The sequence below is a fragment of the Accipiter gentilis genome, chromosome 24, assembly GCF_929443795.1.
Source record: "Accipiter gentilis chromosome 24, bAccGen1.1, whole genome shotgun sequence".
NCBI classification, from domain to species: domain Eukaryota; kingdom Metazoa; phylum Chordata; class Aves; order Accipitriformes; family Accipitridae; genus Astur; species Astur gentilis.
This window is the reverse complement of record NC_064903.1, coordinates 21,658,163-21,671,357: the sequence shown is the minus strand read 5'-3', so window position 1 is coordinate 21,671,357 and position 13,195 is coordinate 21,658,163. Positions and strand designations below refer to the sequence as shown.

General features: G+C 39.3%; 1 protein-coding gene across 4 annotated transcripts in view; it reads left to right on the top strand.

Moving 5' to 3' along the window:
- Positions 1-13,195, top strand: part of DACH2 (dachshund family transcription factor 2) — a 313,869-nt gene that overhangs the window by 161,460 nt on the left and 139,214 nt on the right. The window lies entirely within an intron of this gene.

Below are 13,195 nucleotides of genomic sequence, written 5' to 3'. Positions count from 1 at the left end.
AGCAGGATTAAAAAAAAAAAATGATTAATAGGAGTATAGCGACTTCTGTCTCGAACTTGCAGATTACTCTGCTTGCAGAACCTATTGCACTGCAACTGAGTGCCTCAGCGGGTCTTAGCGTTCAGGGGAATAACAAAGCTGAGATGTTTAATTTCTCCTACAACTCCAAGTGTCACAAGGACTTCACAGTGAACCAATAACCTTTGTCACTGTGGAAGTGGGAATGAACATTCTTAAGCAATAGTCACAGTAACCTTAACTGAAGTAGTTAATAAAGCATGAAAGCATTTTGCTAGAGCCAGGCGCCACAGCTGAGCTAGTGCAACTTCATGTACTGTTCATACATGTGGCAGGGATCAAGAACTGTGTTTTTACTCTTAGGAGCAGTTTATAAATGAGGGTCTTCTTTTTAGTAGCTCTGTCGTGTTCTCAGCTCAGGAACTTCATGCATTTGGTGTTTTTTATGTTATTACCAGTGGGCAAGAAAGCGCAAGAGCCACTATGCATTGGTAATGTCTTGTCAGAAATCCAAAATATTCCATATTACTTTTCCAGCCTGTGTGTGTTTGCAAATAGGACATTGAATTATGCCGACTACCATATTGCTTTAAATTGGGAAATATTTTAGGATGCAGTGTGCTGACTATGCACAGTAAAATAGTATCATAGACACATTCTGTGTCTCACAGATATTTTGGGTATCACAGAGTTTGAATAAAAAAATTTTAAGTTGAATTTCTAGACTGTGGTAAGTTGTTTGGAGTCTGAAGTGATGACTAGGATACATCCCACTTTATTTAACACGCAAAGGGCTGCATGAGAAGATTGGCCCCAGGGGACTGTCTTTCAGCCCAGGCCCAGGGTGGCCACCTTCATGATCTTGAGAGCTGCCTGTGTAAACCTCTGCATGACGAAGTGCTGAAAGTCACAGAGACTGTGCCTCAAGTAGCTGAAAAGGAGTTTTGGGAGCAGCTTGTAGGCAGGAAGAAAATGTGCATTTCCAGAGTATCTCAGCATCATTGAGGATCCTGAACGAGACAGGTCCCCACAGACGAAGCAGCCCTGCCGCCAAGCCGTGGCAGGGCAGCTCCATGCTGACAGTCTGTGGAGGCTTGTCACTCAGGAATCAGAGCTCCTGATGTTTTTGGGATGTTTATCTTGTTCATAAAGAAAGAACAGTGTTAAAGTTGGGGGAATTGATGAGTAAGGAAAGGTGTCTAAAGAGCCACTTCTAAACTCAATGGGGACTTGAGCTGTTGTAAACTTGATGGAGCACCTGGGATATGAAGCCTCCATTAGCTTTATTTATACCTGTTTACACTTAATTACTTACTGCTTTGCTCTGGTTGCCTTCAAAACACTCGCAATTGGATCCTTTCCGTTTGTCTGAACTAAGAAGAAAATGCATTTTAACACTTCTCACAGAACAGAGGTTTTTCTTCCAGTCTTCTGAGTGGTGGATAACAGACTGGGATAAAAGTTGCAGGGTTATTAACCTGTTACGTACTGGCTAAGTTTTACTTTGGTCATTTACGATCTTCCTTGCATATAATTTTCTCTGGTTCTGACAGCTTTGGCCCACAGCATTTGTATGTAAAACTAAATCTGTTCCCTTGTTCCCTGCCCCTGGCTGTCCCCTGCTCTGTGACCTGCTGGTTTAGGGGGGGCTTTCTGCATGAAGCACTCTCTGTTCCCACACAGTGTTTCAGACGGCTGTGGGAGAGGAGCGGGACCAAGGCTGGGGCAAAGACTGAGAAGGGTTTGCAGCATGGTAGGGCTGGATCCATCCCTTCCAGTAGAGTGGATGCTGCTGTGGGGGCAAGAATGGCTCTTTACCTCTTGGTACTTGCTTCCTCTAACTGCAGGGTAATTGCCCAAAGCATGTTTTTTTTAATGTCTTCTTGTCCACTCCTTGATAATCCCTCTGTCTGATCTTGGCTGTTCTTCCTACAGCACAGCCATGCAGATGGTTATGTTAATGTGCCTACATTGTTCAAAAAAAAAAAAAAAAAAAAAAAAAAAAAAAAAAGTCACACTTGCTCTTCTTATGTGGCTATCTCATTTTCTAATGTGTCTGAATTTTTTTCTTCTTCAGATAAGCTCATTTTAGTAACATCAGCAAATGCAGCGTGATTCATCCATCCATTGCATTTTTTCATTTTTGCCTTCTCTTTAGTCTTCTGTCAAGTTAAAGAGAAGGAGTTTGCATCCAGGCTAGCTCTTGGTTAGGTGGATAGGTCTCAAGAAGTTGCTGTTCTGGCTGCAGAGCTCACAGATCTGTCTGTAGAGGGTATTACAGAGTGATGATTAGTAACTTCCTGCAGACTTGAGTGAGCCATCTGTGTTTCCACTCCTTGAAATGTGCTGTTATTTTCATCACCCATTTGGTTTGTGTCAGCTCAGTTTACATGGTCATTTTCACATAATAAACGGGTAGTTAAATTAGGCATACTGCATTTCCCAGTATAGACCGTAATTTTTTTACCTCTTGGCAAAGTGGACTACAACTACTCTTATACATAAGTAATTTGTGAAGGTAATAAGTGAAGCCTCGACCTTTTTAAATATTTGTAGGTATCTTCCACCTTTGGGGAATGGGAACATTTGAGTTACAATGAGTCTAGAGCAGCAGGGTGGTTAAAACTGCTGTGATCGAGGAAGGTGAGGTGGTGTGTTTGGGATGCGTACCACTGGGAAGGGCTTGTGTACACAGCACAATAACCGTGCCCAAACTGCATTCTTCAAGAGCTGCTATTTAGTACTGTCCATTTTACGTTAACTTAGGAGAAAGTGTTTTCCTTCTTGTATTCGTGTAGGAAATGTGGAAATCAGTGTGGTGCCCTGGCCTGCTGTGAGGGCAAAGGAAAAATCCTGGATGTCACAGAGGGATGGTCATGAAAGGCTCAGTCCTTCAAACAATGCAGTGTGATGACGTGACATTAACAAAAAAAGGCTTTATCTCCTATTAAAGTACAAGTCTTTGTCATCAGTGTATCTTAACAAGACAGTTGGGACTTATTTATGCAATAGATTCTCAATGAAGTTTTAGGGTTGTCATGGTTTAACCCCAGCCAGTAACTAAGCACCACACAGCCGCTCACTCACTCCCCGCCAACCAGTGGGACGGGGGAGAGAATCAGAAGGAAGAAGGTAAAACTCATGGGTTGAGATAAGAACAGTTTAATAGAACAGAAAGGAAGAAACCAATAGTGATAATAATAACAATAATAAAATAACAATAATAATAAAAAAAAAAAAGGATCGGAACATATGGAACAAGTGATGCACAATGCAGTTGCTCGCCAACCGATGCCCAGTTAGTTCCCGAGCAACAATCGTCCCCAGGCCAGCTCCCCCCAGTTTATATACTAGACGTGACATCACACAGTACGGAATACCCCTTTGGCCAGTTTGGGTCAGCTGCCCTGGCTGTGTCCCCTCCCAACTCCTTATGCCCCTCCAGCCTTCTTAATGGCTGGGCATGGGAAGCTGAAAAATCCCAGACTTAGTCTAAACACTACTGAGCAACAACTGAAAACGTCAGTGTGTTATCAACATTCTTCTCATACTGAATCCAAAACATAACAACATACCAGGTGCTAGGAAGACAACTCTGTCCCAGCCGAAACCAGGACAAGGGTCTGAAGCAGTAGTTTGCTGTGTGAAGAGAAGCTGAATTGCTTTAAGCCAGTCATTCAGAAAACTGTTGATAAGGAATGAAGCTGAAAGAGTAGTTGGATCTTTTGATAGTTATCCGTGCCAACTTCAGTCCTCCTACCCTTCATTTAGGTTGTCCTCTCAAAAGGTTAGAAAACCACTATATGAAGTCTTCATTGCAATTTTTCTGTATTCGGTTTGTAGAATGACTACTATTATTTCAATAAAACCATTGTGGGGGCTGCTCCATCGTATTTTGAAGCTATTGGAGAGGGTGGCTCATGAAGAAAATCGTCCTGCCACTGGAACTTTATGAGACTGTGGTACAGGGCACAAACCTGCTTTCTGGAGCAGTTTTCAAGTGGTAGGATGGGCATGTCTCTGACTGCACAAGGGCTGGGAATCGTGCAGCAGAAGCTGATGGGGTGCTGGAAAGGTGTGGTGAGGCTGGGTGCAAGGAAGGTCGACACAAGCCTGTTCAAAACATTTCTGTTGCCATTTTATATTTCTGAGATTTGCCATCCAGAGCTGTGAGCAACCTGGTAGGCCTAATCCAGTGTACCTGGCAAGGTATGTGCAGTATAGGCCAGCTGATAGACTGCAGTGAGGATTTCGGGCTGAGGACTGCGGAGTGCTCAGTGCAGGAGATGGGAGGAAGCCTGACTGATGGGGAATCATGTTAGAAGAGGAAAACAAGACATTTTCAAATGGACACTCGACTTTGGTGGCTTTTGGTGGATGCGAGGTGGGAGAATTCAGAATTTAGAGGTTAGACAGAGATTCACCCCCAGGTGATGACTGTGTGGTAGGGAAAACTTGTTGGAACATACTGTGTGCAGAGGCTGTGGCTGGTGTTGCCGCAGGTGGGCAGGATGTCTGAGGCTCTTCCTGGTGTTAATACCTCCCGATTAAACCTGATGGTAGCATCTATCATCAGGTCTCTGCTTTTTTTCTTACATTGGTCTGCCCAGGTGATAGAAGCAAACCACCTGCATTTCTAAATGTGTAAGATAAACTGATGTTTTCATTACCAGCTACATTAGTTTCACCTTCCTTGAAGTGATCCTTTTTTATTTAATAAACAGACTTTTAAAATAGACACTGTTACATTAGCTGTTTGTCTATAGTTTTTAAAAATGTAGTAATTAAAATATTGACCTGTCTATAAAGATACGAGTATTTTTTCGGTATAGTTTTTTTCTTATCAATAGTTAAGGGAAGCTGTTAACGGAATAGTTTCATGTAATTAATATTTTAGTGAAGTTAATATTTTAATAGATATACGAAGTCACATCATTGTGGGACTCAAATAGAATTGCTCACAGAAGTATGCTAACTTTATGTGTTACTTCAAGAACGTAGTGATACCAGCAGCGATACCAGCAGCCACTTACTCTTTCTACAGAAAAGCTAGGATAAAACAGTATTTGCAGCATCTGCAGTCTTTAGGCACTTTAATTCTGTATATCCTTGTTAGGCAAATGAGCGAGACTAGAGGCTTTCAAGGTCTTTGGTATCCAGTTGCTGTTCATCAAGGTTGGGCACAGAGTCAGCCAGCACAGCCTCGCTGACGCACAAGAGCTGCCTGCCGGAGCTCCCGGCTGCCATCGACCCCACAGATCATCTCCTTATTTCAGTCTGAGACTGGTGTTGCTCCAGTGCCCACCAGTCTCTCCTGGCTGAGGAACTGTAAGATGTGCTCAGGGTCAGAAGAGCAGAGCCGCGGGAGCAGCAAGGACGTTGGGTTACGGAGGGGCACGGCAGGGCTGGAGGCAGCGGATCTGCTCCACATGTAGCATTTGCTCAGCGACTGGGGTTGCCAAAACCAGGCTCTGAAGGTTTGCCTCGCTGTATTGTAAAACCTGCTTCCAAGAAACAGCTGTTATTTGAAGAATAAGCATTCACTCAGGGTCACTTTACAGAATATCTATTGACCGATTTCACCACTTGGGGTGTTTGATGTAGGGCCGCTGTGGCTGGCACCTGCTGGCAGGAGTCCTGGAGCCTCAGAGAGCAAGGAGCAGACGATTGTAGCGTTAAGGGAACCCCTTCCTTTCTCAGCACACTTAACTGAACATTTTTGTATGTTTACATATCCTATTTCTGTGGCTCATTTCACTGTTTACGGTTATCCTTTTTAGTTTTTTTTCAGTTGTCACAGATGTCATTTTAAAGTTCCATTTTTAATAAGAAACATATGCATGACTTTGTCATTGTTGGCATTACCTGGCTTGGTAGAAATTATTATTTTCAATCAAAGGCAAACATACTGATTAAGGATGCCACAACACTCCTCTGACTATGGGGAACGTTAACAGTTTATAAATTGTTCTTGGTGACAATTCAGTAGTGAATTACTTTGATATATATGGCTAATAAATTAATATGATTAAGTTAATGAGTAGTACAAGTGTTGCCAAACTCCACTCGTCGGGCTTTTAATGCTGCTCCACGTTTGCAGCTCTAGCTTCCCCCTGTGGTGAGAGGATCAGTGCTACCTACGCACTGTCATTGTGATAAATGGCATATCCCACAGTGCCCTGCACTCCATCTGGTGTGTCCCCAAAATGAGAAATATTTTATACAAATCACACACTCAGAAGCTCAAAGGACTGTAGAAAGATCTATTTTTTCAAACAATAATAAAAATGCATACATCTCTTTAGCAACTCTTCATTTTTACTGTCATAATGAATGCATATAGCTTTGGGAAATGAAAGCTTGTGTGAGTAACATAGGAAAGTTATCCACTGCACAGTAAAGCTGACAAATAAGTTACATGCTCACTCTTTTATTTTATCATGAAATGTTCTGAGATAAAAAATGATGTTAGAACATCTATTTAACTGGATTTTAAAATTAAAGACCATGTATGCTGCATGATTGAGTACCACCCCATCTCATGCCAGCAAATTTCTGTGCTGAAGGGAGCATGAATTTGAGTGAATGAGGAATGCAGGATCATATCATTACTTTTTAAAATACAGCCGTTCAGTAGAGTTCTGATAATCTAAAAACTCTACTTGGTGACTATGAGTCACTTGGTTCCTCTCTTTCCTTTTGTCTTTTAGTATTATCTTTCTTTAGGGATCCATTTTTAGTGTCGGCTTTATCTGAGTGGGACATTACATTTTTGACAAAGGAATAGCTAAAGCTGTTGAGAATTTACTGAATGGTTAACCTTGTCATAAATTTAATTTACACATAGTCTCAGCTACTAATTATTGTCTGAGAAGTGTGAAACTCAGTAATATATTTCTATTTTTAAGCATTTGCACAGAATTTTTAAAAAATTAGATCCTACTGAGTTCCTACATCTTTTGAGATGACAGTGTTCAACAAAGTGGTCACACTGAGAGAATTAAGACTGTATTGTCTTGAAAATCAGGGCAGGTATGTGCTGAATTTATCTTGATTTGCAGATGGAAGGGAACCATTTGAAAAAGCTGGCTGAATTATCACAGAGTTAGCAAAATCACTAAGTTTTTACCTGTTTTTATGATCTGTGACATTCTTTACTACCAGCTTTTCTGTTAGCTTCATGTTTGATGGTATTGAGGTCTATAATGATCATAATACCTGTCTGCTGCTCTCTGTCGCATCTTTAACTGACTTTGAAACTGCTTTAGCTCTTTCAAGTCATCATTAAGAAATGTCTTCAAGTCAAAAATAGTATTGGGAGGTATGAAAGATTTATCTTCAGCGCTCTGTTTTCTGGAGGACTGTTTTGGCAATAACAACACTATTGTAATTGAATAGTTTTTGTTAGGTTTTATTTTCCTTTACAGTAACATTATTAAGTTGAACAAATAGTTACAGTCTGAAGTGTTTTCCATTCGGTATCTTTAACCACTATCACAGCGAGTGTATTTAAGTGCCTTAAGAGTGGTTGTGTAGGAATCCCAGACTGACTGCATCTTGTACAGTCTTGCATTTTAATGTAGGAAGCTGTTTTTTTGGATTCACTTAAGTTATATTGTCATTGAAAAACTTTTACATTCATGCTAATGGAGAATGGCTTATTGTGATGTAGCTGGTTACAAGGATCATCAAATGCACTGTAGGGTGATAATCCTCTGGTAGGCAAATCAAGCATCTTCAGATTCTGGACTGTTACCTTGGGTGACATAAGGCCTATTCATGATTCTCCATTTTAAAAGAAGCATATTTTATGCTAACAATAGAAATTGGAATATTATGGCATACAACATCAGAGACAAGGAGCGTAGATCCCCACTGATACTTCTACTCTGCTTTAGATTTATCCGGCAGTATTTCAGACCACCTGTTAAGCTCAAGATACCTACACGCATTTGAATTTTTATTCCTATGACTTTGAGGGGTAACTGTGTATAACTGTATAAATAAATACAATTGTCACTGGCTGGATGATACACTCTGGTTGCAGAAAAACGTTGATCCATCATCATCTATTTGCAATGCTAAAATTTACATTTACATAAATATTATTCCTTAAAATGCAGCCTTTGGATCTATATTACATTTGAGTAATGTGATTTCCTGAAGGAAAGCTTTGTAAGGCTGTATTTTGGCAAAATTCTTGGTATAACCACACTGCTGCAAATTGTTCAGAAAAACTAGGGCATGAATCTCACCAGATTAAAAAGTAACCATGTACTATACTTAAACCCAAGTATTTCCATAGTTACAATTCTGGTCAGGTATTAAGTACTTTAAATGTAATTTAACAGCTGTTGTGCTTCAGTCCTTGTGATACAGACCTCTGGAGTCCTGAACAAGTGAAATACTTCAGTATGTTTTTAAGATTAGGCAAACAAATAATCCCATTGATTTGGATTGGATTACTTGTTTGCTTAAACATAAGTGTTCTGCTACTTTTTGGAGAACATGTTCTATGAGGATCCTTTTGGAAAATCGTGAATTCAGTAAGTGCTTATGTCAAACCAATACTCCCTTTTGATTGTCCTAGCAGTCTTCATTCTTTTAGTGTTTCGTGTGGACTAGGGTTTGTGAAAAGAAGCAACACATTTTATGAAAAAAAGTTGGAAAAAAATTTAACGAAATGGCTGCTGATTGGGAAGTTACCTGAAAGATGGCAGTTATTTGGGTTTTTTTAGCCACATCGAGCAGCTCAGAGTGATGAGAGTGGCTTGCACTTAGAGCCCAAGGTAACAGCTGGAAATCCTGCTTGTTTGAGGATGATGATTTGTAAAAAGCTAGTTCTAGTTCTCCCTTATCCTGAAAATGTTTCTGCTGGAGTTGAGGCGGTGATAACAAATACTAGAAATTTTTCATTTGCTGCTGCTGATTTCTGGATTAGCCTTTGCATAGGTTTGGCAGAAGGGAGAGCTTGGTATGCTCAAAGCAAGATGGTAAATATGTTCAAACTAGGGAAAGAACACTGTGTATGATCAGGAGGGGACAGTTTGAGTCTGTCTATGTGAAGTAGTGAAAAATTGCCCTGGTAATCTGGGAGAGAAGATTTTGGCATAATTTTTATGCATGAGCAGAAAATTGAGAGAAGCAAGTTTAGCAATGAAAGCTACCTCGCTGTCCTTTCTGGAGAAGCTGCTTGTATAGCTGATCTCCCAAGGAGCAGACCTTTGCTATGTAGAAAGTACAGCGGCTGCAGTGGGTGTTTCCTCCTGCACAAGAAGAATGTGCTCTTCTTTCAGCCCTTCCCAAGTAATAAAACACGATGCCAAGTGCTGGCAACAAATTAGGATTCACGATGAAAAGGAAACATATCTTACTGAGCATTTTGAAGAGGCGCACATTTTTATTTTGAAGCTAGCGTAACTAAAATAGATTTCTTTGTCTGATCGTTCTCATTAAGTGACTGGGACCATATTAAGTTTTCACTGGAAATGTATTTGTATTGTATAAACTATTTTATCACAGTCAACATTAATTGGTGTAAAGAAAAACAAGCTGACTTAATGAGTATAGTATCATACACTATCCTTTTGCTGAAGAGAGAGACCTCTTCAGTTTGCAGAGAGGGATGCTGATAGCAACTGGCGTTGCTGCTACTGTGTTGGTTGTACCTACTTTACAGATAAAGGTAGGACCAGAGTTCTGGAGGATTCAGTCTAGAAACTGAATTCATTCTGAAAATCCTTTGCAAAGAAAAATAATTCCTAGAGCTACCAACCTCCTGTTCCTGCCTCACTTGAATATGAAAAGCTTTACTTCAGAAAGAGAAGCATTTTATATAATACATGCCTGAATGTAAATGACAGACATTTTATTAGGAAAGGAAAGCCTTTATTAAATATAATGATCTACATTGTTTTTCTGTAATCTAATGAATTACAGTAAAAGCCTGAGAAATGAGCTGGAAAAGGTAGAGTACTCTCCCATGAAAGCGAGCTATGATAACCTTTTTGTAATTCTTTAACATGTTGAAAGAGTATTTCTACACAGACTTATTAAATTAAGCAAGGTCACCTTTTCATTTTATTAACAGATTCAGTTTGCCAGATCATGGACTTTGATTCTGAAAAATGTGGGTGATTCATGCAGTAACATATGTCAAGTAGAAAATTGGTTAGAAAATGTTAAATCATTTTAATGTTTATATCTTTGTTTTTACCGCTGCACAATTGTAAAAAATAAAATGCTTAATTACTGTTTTTCACATTTGCATATTGATTGGATGTGCTTTAATAATAATGATATTTGTAAGTGGATTATCTCTCCTGACTGGGGCAGTCTCAATCTAGTATTTGCATAAAGGGAAGAAAGTATCCTGTTCAATAGGAATATAAAATTCTGTTCTTCTGACGTGCAGTATACAATCATTACTTTGAAAGGTTAGCTATAAATAATAACCAGTGAAACTAGTCGTACACTTAAAGATGAGCACATATATTGCATTTATCAGTGCGACCCCAGTTCAGCAAAGCAGGAATAAAACTGACATCCTGTCATGCAAGTTGTTCATATACGTTCCCAAATCTCTGCATGTATATTATAGTCTTTTTATATAATATATATATATATGAAGAGGAAAATTATATTTAACAGGTGTTACATCGATTTAACACAAAATCTTGCTGTAATTGTTTATAAAGAATTTCATAGTCACTTCTAATTAACACAGTAAATGTCATTTATATTTCCAGTATCTTGGAATTACTTTTTCTCCTGTATTTGCATCTGTCACCTCTTCTGTCTAAGTAAAAGTAATGCATAAGCTCTTCACTGGTATATGTAACAGAACTGAGAGAACATCCCATCAATAGTCCCAAACTTTATGTAAATAAGGGACTTAAAGGAATAGACTATTTTCATATTGCATATATGGTTTCAAATGAAAATACAGTAATGTACAGATGTAGCTAAATCTGATTATTGTTAACAGCTCAGTAGTTCTGCACACATATGCAGAAACGCTGTTCTTGCTACTCGGGGCACGCAGGCGGGCTGCAGCAGAGTGCAGTTGACTTGGCCCTGGCAATCGCAGAGCAGGTGACTTGATTACACTGAAATCAGGCAGAAAATGTCCTCTTCTGGCCACTCGAGTGAATCAGTCAAATTATCGAGTGGCAAAACTAATTCTATGCCGTGGGCCATCAGAGCTGCCACTTCCTATAAGTCAAGCCTTCACTTAGTGTGAAATTGTTTTTTATTTTATTCTCTTTCATTTATTATGCTTATTTCAGCTAATCCACTTAGTGAATGTGAATTACCCAGTATACTAAAGCTGTTTCAGATGTGCAGCCTTCTTGTGCTTTACTGGTGAAATATGAGGACTGCTCGCCTTTTAAGGCACTCCTGACACTGTTATGACCTATACAGTTAAAGTAGTATTTCAATTTTTCAGATGAGAACTGGAATGAGGAGAAGAGTTTGAATATGATTTAAAATTATCTAAAAGTGCATATGGTTCAGCTTTCTTTTAAAAGCAGATATAATTCAGATGGGTCACATTTTTAAGAACTAGGAATATATCTGCCATGAGTTGTAGGCCATTAAGTACCAGTTAATTTGAAAGAGTTTGACGGAACAAATATTCCCTTGGAAAGCATTGAATATTGTTTTTTACATTAAAATATTGCCTTAAATGCTGGCAGAAACAAAGCTGAGACCTGCTTAAAGCACTCATACAGGTGATATACCCTAGGCAATACTTGGGTATATAATTCTGTCCAAATGGCAATCCCTCCTTTGACTGTGCCCTCTGGTACACAGCATTAACATTTTCCAATAAAAGAAGAGCAAAACATATGGAGTCCTTTATTTCAAGCAAAGAAAAATCAAAAAGAATAATGAGAACAAAAAAATAAAATGCCTGTGGTGATGGGCAAGGGAAGCTACCAGGGAGTTGGTACAGCAGAGTGCATCAGAATAGGAAAACAAAAGTAGCCAGAAGGCACCTCCCATAGGCATCTAAATATAGGTTTCTGATACGTATAAGTACAAAAATATGTACATGTATATGTATCATATGCTGAAACAAAGAGGCATGATTCAGGAGAAACCAGATATGTTGTTTTAACTTGTATTCACACAGTGCTTTGAGCTGACATACATCTTGGGCAGATGAGGGGACTTGAAGGGTGGAAGGAAGTAAGCAGAGCCTCAAAAAGAAAAGTTGAAAGGATCATACTGTGATTAAGATGGATGCGTTGCTGACAGTGTCAGAGCAACAGCTGCTAAATCTAGGAGGCACTTGAAAGGGTCCCTCTACTTTGTTATATATGGAAGTCAATAGGTTATTTGGGCTAAGAACACCCTATTATTCAAATTCAGCTGACCCAGAAAGCCTTGCCATCTTTCAATGGCAATTCATAGGGCTTTGCCATTTAGGTAGTGGTTTTGGTATTTCCCAGTACAGAATTGTTCTGTGTAGTCTTGTATGACATATGGATATATTGATCTCAATTTTTTTTCCTGAAATGTATTACATTAGTCTGTATAAGGCTTCAGAAGGCTATTCTGTGTTTGCAGCTGGGTTAGGTTGCTGAAAACTTGTCACCAGAATCTCTTTTTCAAACTTGCTAAGCATCAAGGAAAGGTACCATAAATTGTTTCGGCCTTCCTGTTTTGGAACTGCTTCATTAAAATTTTTAATTACAGATAATATTTCTTCATCGTAGCTTATCAGTCCTATATATTAGGTAAGCATGAGTCCTAATCCTGTTGAGAATAGGTGTTCATTGATGGAAAGTTTTCACTGTAGATTGTGCGTAGGAAAATATCCCGAGAATAGTTTTTTTGCCCATTGATACCGACATGGCCTTCCCTTTCTGATGTGTCTCTTTTGATCTCCATTTTTCATTGCATCATATTACTCTGCCTTTCCTCTTTATTTTTTTGCCCTTGACTTTTATGTCTACACTACAATTTGTGTTGACCTTGAGGTTGCCCTCAATTAGCTGAGCCATTTCAGTATCATGGCCCACACCAGGATCCTCCGCAACATGCTTCTGATTTGAAAAGCAGAGCCATCCTAGAAACTGGTCTGTGACCATTTTTCTTTTCCTTTCAAGTTAGTGTTTATTTCCAGGCAATAAAGAGAAGGAGTGATACAAAAGAGATAGAAATCAGA